General features: G+C 51.2%; 1 non-coding gene across 1 annotated transcript; it reads left to right on the plus strand.

Moving 5' to 3' along the window:
• Window positions 1-578: 578 nt before the first annotated feature.
• On the plus strand, window positions 579-654 carry trnaa-cgc. Its single transcript has one exon. It is a non-coding gene; the product is annotated as a tRNA-Ala (tRNA).
• The last annotated feature ends 8,361 nt before the right edge of the window (window positions 655-9,015 follow it).

The following is a 9,015-nucleotide window of genomic DNA, read 5'->3' on the forward strand; positions in this document are numbered from 1 at the left end:
GTATATGTTCAGTGCTCCGTTGACATTTCACAGACATACGCTTGTTTTTGTAAGAAATCTTAGAAAAAGAACAGGAATTTCAAATTAAGATGAAAATACTGCGTCATGTCTCAAAATCAATATCTTACCTCTATATTGTTTAATGTCCTGCCTATTGGAGAAGAAAGATGAGTTCAATGTGAAAGTTTCAAGGTAGCCAGTGTTTCAATCCACCTAGCTGACGCCTTATCTTAGCTCATTGGTCACCATAGCAACACCCACCCGTAGTCTGCGCTCCAGCAGGTATATCTCACTGGTCATCCCCAAAGCCAACACCTCCTTTGGCCGTCATTCCTTCCAGTTCTCTGACTGGAACGAATTGCAAAAATCTCTGAAACTGGAGACTCTTATCTCCCTCACTAACTTTAAGCATCAGTTGTCAGAGCACCTTACCGATCACTGCACCTGTACACAGCCCATCTGTAATTAGCCCACCCAACTACCTCATCCCTATATTGTTATTTATTTTGCTCATTTGCACCCCAGTATCTCTATTTGCACATCATCTTCTGCACATTTTCTATTGTGTTTTTGATACAGGCCCCGTGTAGCTCAGTTGGTAGAGCATGGTGCTCGCAACGCCAGGGTTGTGGGTTCAATTCCCACGAGGGGCCAGTATGAAAAAAATATGTATGCACTAAGTCGCTCTGGATAAGAGCGTCTGCTAAATGACTAAAATGTTGACTGTACATTTTGTTTATTCCATATGTAACTCTGTTGTTGTTTTTATCACACTGCTTTGCTTTATCTTGGCCAGGTCACAGTTGTAAATGAGAACTTGTTCTCAACTGGCTTACCTGGTTAAATATAGGTTAAATAAAAAATTAAAATAAAATGTGTCCAAAGAATTGGACACAAGGGATACATCCCAAACTGCACACTTATTCCCTATCTAGTGCACTACTTATGACCAGAGCCCATAGAGTTCTACAGTATGTAGGGAACAGGGTGCCATTTGGGACGCAGTGAAGGATTTGAATGTCCCACGGCCCTGTGTGGTCTAACCGGTAGGCTGGTTAACAGCTCAACTCTCCCACGGCCCTGTGTGGTCTAACCGGTAGGCTGGTTAACAGCTCAACTCTCCCACGGCCCTGTGTGGTCTAACCGGTAGGCTGGTTAACAGCTCAACTCTCCCACGGCCCTGTGTGGTCTAACCCGGTAGGCTGGTTAACAGCTCAACTCTCCCACGGCCCTGTGTGGTCTAACCGGTAGGCTGGTTAACAGCTCAACTCTCCCACGGCCCTGTGTGGTCTAACCGGTAGGCTGGTTAACAGCTCAACTCTCCCACGGCCCTGTGTGGTCTAACCGGTAGGCTGGTTAACAGCTCAACTCTCCCACGGCCCTGTGTGGTCTAACCGGTAGGCTGGTTAACAGCTCAACTCTCCCACGGCCCTGTGTGGTCTAACCGGTAGGCTGGTTAACAGCTCAACTCTCCCACGGCCCTGTGTGGTCTAACCGGTAGGCTGGTTAACAGCTCAACTCTCCCACGGCCCTGTGTGGTCTAACCGGTAGGCTGGTTAACAGCTCAACTCTCCCACGGCCCTGTGTGGTCTAACCGGTAGGCTGGTTAACAGCTCAACTCTCCCACGGCCCTGTGTGGTCTAACCGGTAGGCTGGTTAACAGCTCAACTCTCCCACGGCCCTGTGTGGTCTAACCGGTAGGCTGGTTAACAGCTCAACTCTCCCACGGCCCTGTGTGGTCTAACCGGTAGGCTGGTTAACAGCTCAACTCTCCCACGGCCCTGTGTGGTCCTAACCGGTAGGCTGGTTAACAGCTCAACTCTCCCACGGCCCTGTGTGGTCTAACCGGTAGGCTGGTTAACAGCTCAACTCTCCCACGGCCCTGTGTGGTCTAACCGGTAGGCTGGTTAACAGCTCAACTCTCCCACGGCCCTGTGTGGTCTAACCGGTAGGCTGGTTAACAGCTCAACTCTCCCACGGCCCTGTGTGGTCTAACCGGTAGGCTGGTTAACAGCTCAACTCTCCCACGGCCCTGTGTGGTCTAACCGGTAGGCTGGTTAACAGCTCAACTCTCCCACGGCCCTGTGTGGTCTAACCGGTAGGCTGGTTAACAGCTCAACTCTCCCACGGCCCTGTGTGGTCTAACCGGTAGGCTGGTTAACAGCTCAACTCTCCCACGGCCCTGTGTGGTCTAACCGGTAGGCTGGTTAACAGCTCAACTCTCCCACGGCCCTGTGTGGTCTAACCGGTAGGCTGGTTAACAGCTCAACTCTCCCACGGCCCTGTGTGGTCTAACCGGTAGGCTGGTTAACAGCTCAACTCTCCCACGGCCCTGTGTGGTCTAACCGGTAGGCTGGTTAACAGCTCAACTCTCCCACGGCCCTGTGTGGTCTAACCGGTAGGCTGGTTAACAGCTCAACTCTCCCACGGCCCTGTGTGGTCTAACCGGTAGGCTGGTTAACAGCTCAACTCTCCCACGGCCCTGTGTGGTCTAACCGGTAGGCTGGTTAACAGCTCAACTGTCCCACGGCCCTGTGTGGTCTAACCGGTAGGCTGGTTAACAGCTCAACTCTCCCACGGCCCTGTGTGGTCTAACCGGTAGGCTGGTTAACAGCTCAACTCTCCCACGGCCCTGTGTGGTCTAACCGGTAGGCTGGTTAACAGCTCAACTCTCCCACGGCCCTGTGTGGTCTAACCGGTAGGCTGGTTAACAGCTCAACTCTCCACGGCCCTGTGTGTTCTAACCGGTAGGCTGGTTAACAGCTCAACTCTCCCACGGCCCTGTGTGGTCTAACCGGTAGGCTGGTTAACAGCTCAACTCTCCCACGGCCCTGTGTGGTCTAACCGGTAGGCTGGTTAACAGCTCAACTCTCCCACGGCCCTGTGTGGTCTAACCGGTAGGCTGGTTAACAGCTCAACTCTCCCACGGCCCTGTGTGGTCTAACCGGTAGGCTGGTTAACAGCTCAACTCTCCCACGGCCCTGTGTGGTCTAACCAGTAGGCTGGTTAACAGCTCAACTCTCCCACGGCCCTGTGTGGTCTAACCAGTAGGCTGGTTAACAGCTCAACTCTCCCACGGCCCTGTGTGGTCTAACCAGTAGGCTGGTTAACAGCTCAACTCTCCCACGGCCCTGTGTGGTCTAACCAGTAGGCTGGTTAACAGCTCAACTCTCCCACGGCCCTGTGTGGTCTAACCAGTAGGCTGGTTAACAGCTCAACTCTCCCACGGCCCTGTGTGGTCTAACCAGTAGGCTGGTTAACAGCTCAACTCTCCCACGGCCCTGGGTGGTCTAACCAGTAGGCTGGTTAACAGCTCAACTCTCCCACGGCCCTGGGTGGTCTAACCAGTAGGCTGGTTAACAGCTCAACTCTCCCACGGCCCTGGGTGGTCTAACCAGTAGGCTGGTTAACAGCTCGACTCTCCCACGGCCCTGGGTGGTCTAACCAGTAGGCTGGTTAACAGCTCAACTCTCCCACGGCCCTGGGTGGTCTAACCAGTAGGCTGGTTAACAGCTCGACTCTCCCACGGCCCTGTGTGGTCTAACCAGTAGGCTGGTTAACAGCTCGACTCTCCCACGGCCCTGTGTGGTCTAAACCAGTAGGCTGGTTAACAGCTCGACTCTCCCACGGCCCTGTGTGGTCTAACCAGTAGGCTGGTTAACAGCTCGACTCTCCCACGGCCCTGTGTGGTCTAACCAGTAGGCTGGTTAACAGCTCGACTCTCCCACGGCCCTGTGTGGTCTAACCAGTAGGCTGGTTAACAGCTCGACTCTCCCACGGCCCTGTGTGGTCTAACCAGTAGGCTGGTTAACAGCTCAACTCTCCCACGGCCCTGTGTGGTCTAACCAGTAGGCTGGTTAACAGCTCAACTCTCCCACGGCCCTGTGTGGTCTAACCAGTAGGCTGGTTAACAGCTCAACTCTCCCACGGCCCTGTGTGGTCTAACCAGTAGGCTGGTTAACAGCTCAACTCTCCCACGGCCCTGTGTGGTCTAACCAGTAGGCTGGTTAACAGCTCAACTCTCCCACGGCCCTGTGTGGTCTAACCAGTAGGCTGGTTAACAGCTCAACTCTCCCACGGCCCTGTGTGGTCTAACCGGTAGGCTGGTTAACAGCTCAACTCTCCCACGGCCCTGTGTGGTCTAACCGGTAGGCTGGTTAACAGCTCAACTCTCCCACGGCCCTGTGTGGTCTAACCGGTAGGCTGGTTAACAGCTCAACTCTCCCACGGCCCTGGGTGGTCTAACCGGTAGGCTGGTTAACAGCTCAACTCTCCCACGGCCCTGGGTGGTCTAACCGGTAGGCTGGTTAACAGCTCAACTCTCCCACGGCCCTGGGTGGTCTAACCGGTAGGCTGGTTAACAGCTCAACTCTCCCACGGCCCTGGGTGGTCTAACCGGTAGGCTGGTTAACAGCTCAACTCTCCCACGGCCCTGGGTGGTCTAACCGGTAGGCTGGTTAACAGCTCAACTCTCCCACGGCCCTGGGTGGTCTAACCGGTAGGCTGGTTAACAGCTCAACTCTCCCACGGCCCTGGGTGGTCTAACCGGTAGGCTGGTTAACAGCTCAACTCTCCCACGGCCCTGGGTGGTCTAACCGGTAGGCTGGTTAACAGCTCAACTCTCCCACGGCCCTGGGTGGTCTAACCGGTAGGCTGGTTAACAGCTCAACTCTCCCACGGCCCTGTGTGGTCTAACCGGTAGGCTGGTTAACAGCTCAACTCTCCCACGGCCCTGTGTGGTCTAACCGGTAGGCTGGTTAACAGCTCAACTCTCCCACGGCCCTGTGTGGTCTAACCGGTAGGCTGGTTAACAGCTCAACTCTCCCCACGGCCCTGTGTGGTCTAACCGGTAGAAGCTGGTTAACAGCTCAACTCTCCCACGGCCCTGTGTGGTCCTAACCGGTAGGCTGGTTAACAGCTCAACTCTCCCACGGCCCTGTGTGGTCTAACCGGTAGGCTGGTTAACAGCTCAACTCTCCCACGGCCCTGTGTGGTCTAACCGGTAGGCTGGTTAACAGCTCAACTCTCCCACGGCCCTGTGTGGTCTAACCGGTAGGCTGGTTAACAGCTCAACTCTCCCACGGCCCTGTGTGGTCTAACCAGTAGGCTGGTTAACAGCTCAACTCTCCCACGGCCCTGTGTGGTCTAACCAGTAGGCTGGTTAACAGCTCAACTCTCCCACGGCCCTGGGTGGTCTAACCAGTAGGCTGGTTAACAGCTCAACTCTCCCACGGCCCTGGGTGGTCTAACCAGTAGGCTGGTTAACAGCTCAACTCTCCCACGGCCCTGTGTGGTCTAACCAGTAGGCTGGTTAACAGCTCAACTCTCCCACGGCCCTGGGTGGTCTAACCAGTAGGCTGGTTAACAGCTCAACTCTCCCACGGCCCTGGGTGGTCTAACCAGTAGGCTGGTTAACAGCTCAACTCTCCCACGGCCCTGGGTGGTCTAACCAGTAGGCTGGTTAACAGCTCAACTCTCCCACGGCCCTGGGTGGTCTAACCAGTAGGCTGGTTAACAGCTCAACTCTCCCACGGCCCTGGGTGGTCTAACCAGTAGGCTGGTTAACAGCTCAACTCTCCCACTGCCCTGGGTGGTCTAACCAGTAGGCTGGTTAACAGCTCAACTCTCCCACGGCCCTGTGTGGTCTAACCAGTAGGCTGGTTAACAGCTCAACTCTCCCACGGCCCTGTGTGGTCTAACCAGTAGGCTGGTTAACAGCTCAACTCTCCCACGGCCCTGGGTGGTCTAACCAGTAGGCTGGTTAACAGCTCAACTCTCCCACGGCCCTGTGTGGTCTAACCAGTAGGCTGGTTAACAGCTCAACTCTCCCACGGCCCTGTGTGGTCTAACCAGTAGGCTGGTTAACAGCTCAACTCTCCCACGGCCCTGTGTGGTCTAACCAGTAGGCTGGTTAACAGCTCAACTCTCCCACGGCCCTGTGTGGTCTAACCAGTAGGCTGGTTAACAGCTCAACTCTCCCACGGCCCTGTGTGTTCTAACCAGTAGGCTGGTTAACAGCTCAACTCTCCCACGGCCCTGTGTGGTCTAAACCAGTAGGCTGGTTAACAGCTCAACTCTCCCACGGCCCTGTGTGGTCTAACCAGTAGGCTGGTTAACAGCTCAACTCTCCCACGGCCCTGTGTGGTCTAACCAGTAGGCTGGTTAACAGCTCAACTCTCCCACGGCCCTGTGTGGTCTAACCAGTAGGCTGGTTAACAGCTCAACTCTCCCACGGCCCTGTGTGGTCTAACCAGTAGGCTGGTTAACAGCTCAACTCTCCCACAGCCCTGTGTGGTCTAACCAGTAGGCTGGTTAACAGCTCAACTACTTCCATCACTGCTGTATACTGTGTGTTTGAACTATACAGTTTAGAAACACTTGTTGTTAATGCATTAAACATGACACGTTTCCTCTTGTGTTGGTAAATGTTTTTTCCGCAGTTTTGCACATACTGTATAAATGTCTGAGTATGTAGTTAATTGTTTTTCCATTTTATAATTTGAATTTTAATTGAAAGGGGATTAAGGACTGAGTGTAAAATGATTCCTGCTGCTGAACACAGAGAAATGGACCAATCTCATTCTGCAGAGAAACTTCACAGACAATCCTTGACTAAGACATATTTAGTGTTTAGTAATAATAAGTATTTAATCTTCAATAGAAAATATAGATTTATGATTTATGATATGATTTAAGTGTCTCTTCAGTAGTGTTTTAAAGGATACTCCAACATTTGATTATTCATTTTAAGAGTCTGAGTCAGAGATGATCAGTCCAATGAAGAGGGTCAGTGCATCAAAACACACAGAATGCAGAGCCAAACTGATTCACACAGCAGAATGCAGAGCCAAACTGATTCACACAGCAGAATGCAGAGCCAAACTGATTCACACAGCAGAATGCAGAGCCAAACTGATTCACACAGCAGAATGCAGAGCAAAACTGATTCACACAGCAGAATGCAGAGCCAAACTGATTCACACAGCAGAATGCAGAGCCAAACTGATTCACACAGCAGAATGCAGAGCCAAACTGATTCACACAGCAGAATGCAGAGCCAAACTGATTCACACAGCAGAAAATTCAGAGCCAAACTGATTCACACAGCAGAATGCAGAGCCAAACTGATTCACACAGCAGAATGCAGAGCCAAACTGATTCACACAGCAGAATGCAGAGCCAAACTGATTCACACAGCAGAATGCAGAGCCAAACTGATTCACACAGCAGAATGCAGAGCCAAACTGATTCACACAGCAGAATGCAGAGCCAAACTGATTCACACAGCAGAATGCAGAGCCAAACTGATTCACACAGCAGAATGCAGAGCCAAACTGATTCACACAGCAGAATGCAGAGCCAAACTGATTCACACAGCAGAATGCAGAGCAAAACTCATTACATTCATACAGCGGGCTACATACCACTGGACTGGCACATAATACAGTATATGCCATTTTCCAGGCTCTTCTATCCAAAGTGACTCACAGTCGTACATACATGCACAGCTTTTCTGTTGACTTCAGTCAAACCCACAACCCAAGACATATGGCTAGCAATAATTAGAAGTGGTTATTGCTGGTGCTGTCTGAGTTAGATGCTTGATTTAAGGTCAGAGTTTCACACATGAATTACAAGTTACAATTCAGACCTCAAATGGACCTATTAAAATAGTATACTATTCTAGTATTGTTTCATAGTATGGTTGTAGTATTGTTTCAGAGTATGGTTGTAGTATTGTTTCATAGTATGGTTGTAGTATTGTTTCAGAGTATGGGCGTAGTATTGTTTCATAGTATGGTTGTATTATTGTTTCAGAGTATGGTAGTGGTATTGTTTCAGAGTATGGCCGCAGTATTGTTTCAGAGTATGGTAGTAGTATTGTTTCATAGTATGGTTGTAGTATTGTTTCAGAGTATGGTTGTAGTATTGTTTCATGTTATGGTTGTAGTATTGTTTCAGAGTCTGCCAATGGGAGAGTATTGTCTCAGAGTATTGTCTCACAATATGGCAGCATTATGCCTTAGTAATGAGTATTGTCTCAGGCTGTGCCAGTGTCTGCCAGAGTAATGAGTATTGTCTCAGGTTATGCCAGTGTCTGCCAGAGTAATGAGTATTGTCTCAGGTTATGCCAGTGTCTGCCAGAGTAATGAGTATTGTCTCAGGTTATGCCAGTGTCTGCCAGAGTAATGAGTATTGTCTCAGGCTGTGCCAGTGTCTGCCAGTGTAATGAGTATTGTCTCAGGCTGTGCCAGTGTCTGCCAGTGTAATGAGTATTGTCTCAGGCTGTGCCAGTGTCTGCCAGAGTAATGAGTATTGTCTCAGGCTGTGCCAGTGTCTGCCAGAGTAATGAGTATTGTCTCAGGCTGTGCCAGTGTCTGCCAGAGTAATGAGTATTGTCTCAGGCTGTGCCAGTGTCTGCCAGTGTAATGAGTATTGTCTCAGGCTGTGCCAGTGTCTGCCAGAGTAATGAGTATTGTTTCAGGCTGTGCCAGTGTCTGCCAGTGTAATGAGTATTGTCTCAGGCTGTGCCAGTGTCTGCCAGTGTAATGAGTATTGTCTCAGGCTGTGCCAGTGTCTGCCAGAGTAATGAGTATTGTCTCAGACCGTGCCAGTGTCTGCCAGAGTAATGAGTATTGTCTCAGGTTATGCCAGTGTCTGCCAAGTAATGAGTATTGTCTCAGGTTATGCCAGTGTCTGCCAGAGTAATGAGTATTGTCTCAGGCTGTGCCAGTGTCTGCCAGTGTAATGAGTATTGTCTCAGGCTGTGCCAGTGTCTGCCAGTGTAATGAGCATTGTCTCAGGCTGTGCCAGTGTCTGCCAGAGTAATGAGTATTGTCTCAGGCTGTGCCAGTGTCTGCTAGAGTAATGAGTATTGTCTCAGGCTGTGCCAGTGTCTGCCAGAGTAATGAGTATTGTCTCGGGCTGTGCCAGTGTCTGCCAGTGTAATGAGTATTGTCTCAGGCTGTGCCAGTGTCTGCCAGTGTAATGAGTATTGTCTCAGGCTGTGCCAGT

Source organism: Coregonus clupeaformis, chromosome 9 (genome assembly GCF_020615455.1).
Source record: "Coregonus clupeaformis isolate EN_2021a chromosome 9, ASM2061545v1, whole genome shotgun sequence".
Classification (NCBI taxonomy): Eukaryota; Metazoa; Chordata; class Actinopteri; order Salmoniformes; family Salmonidae; genus Coregonus; species Coregonus clupeaformis.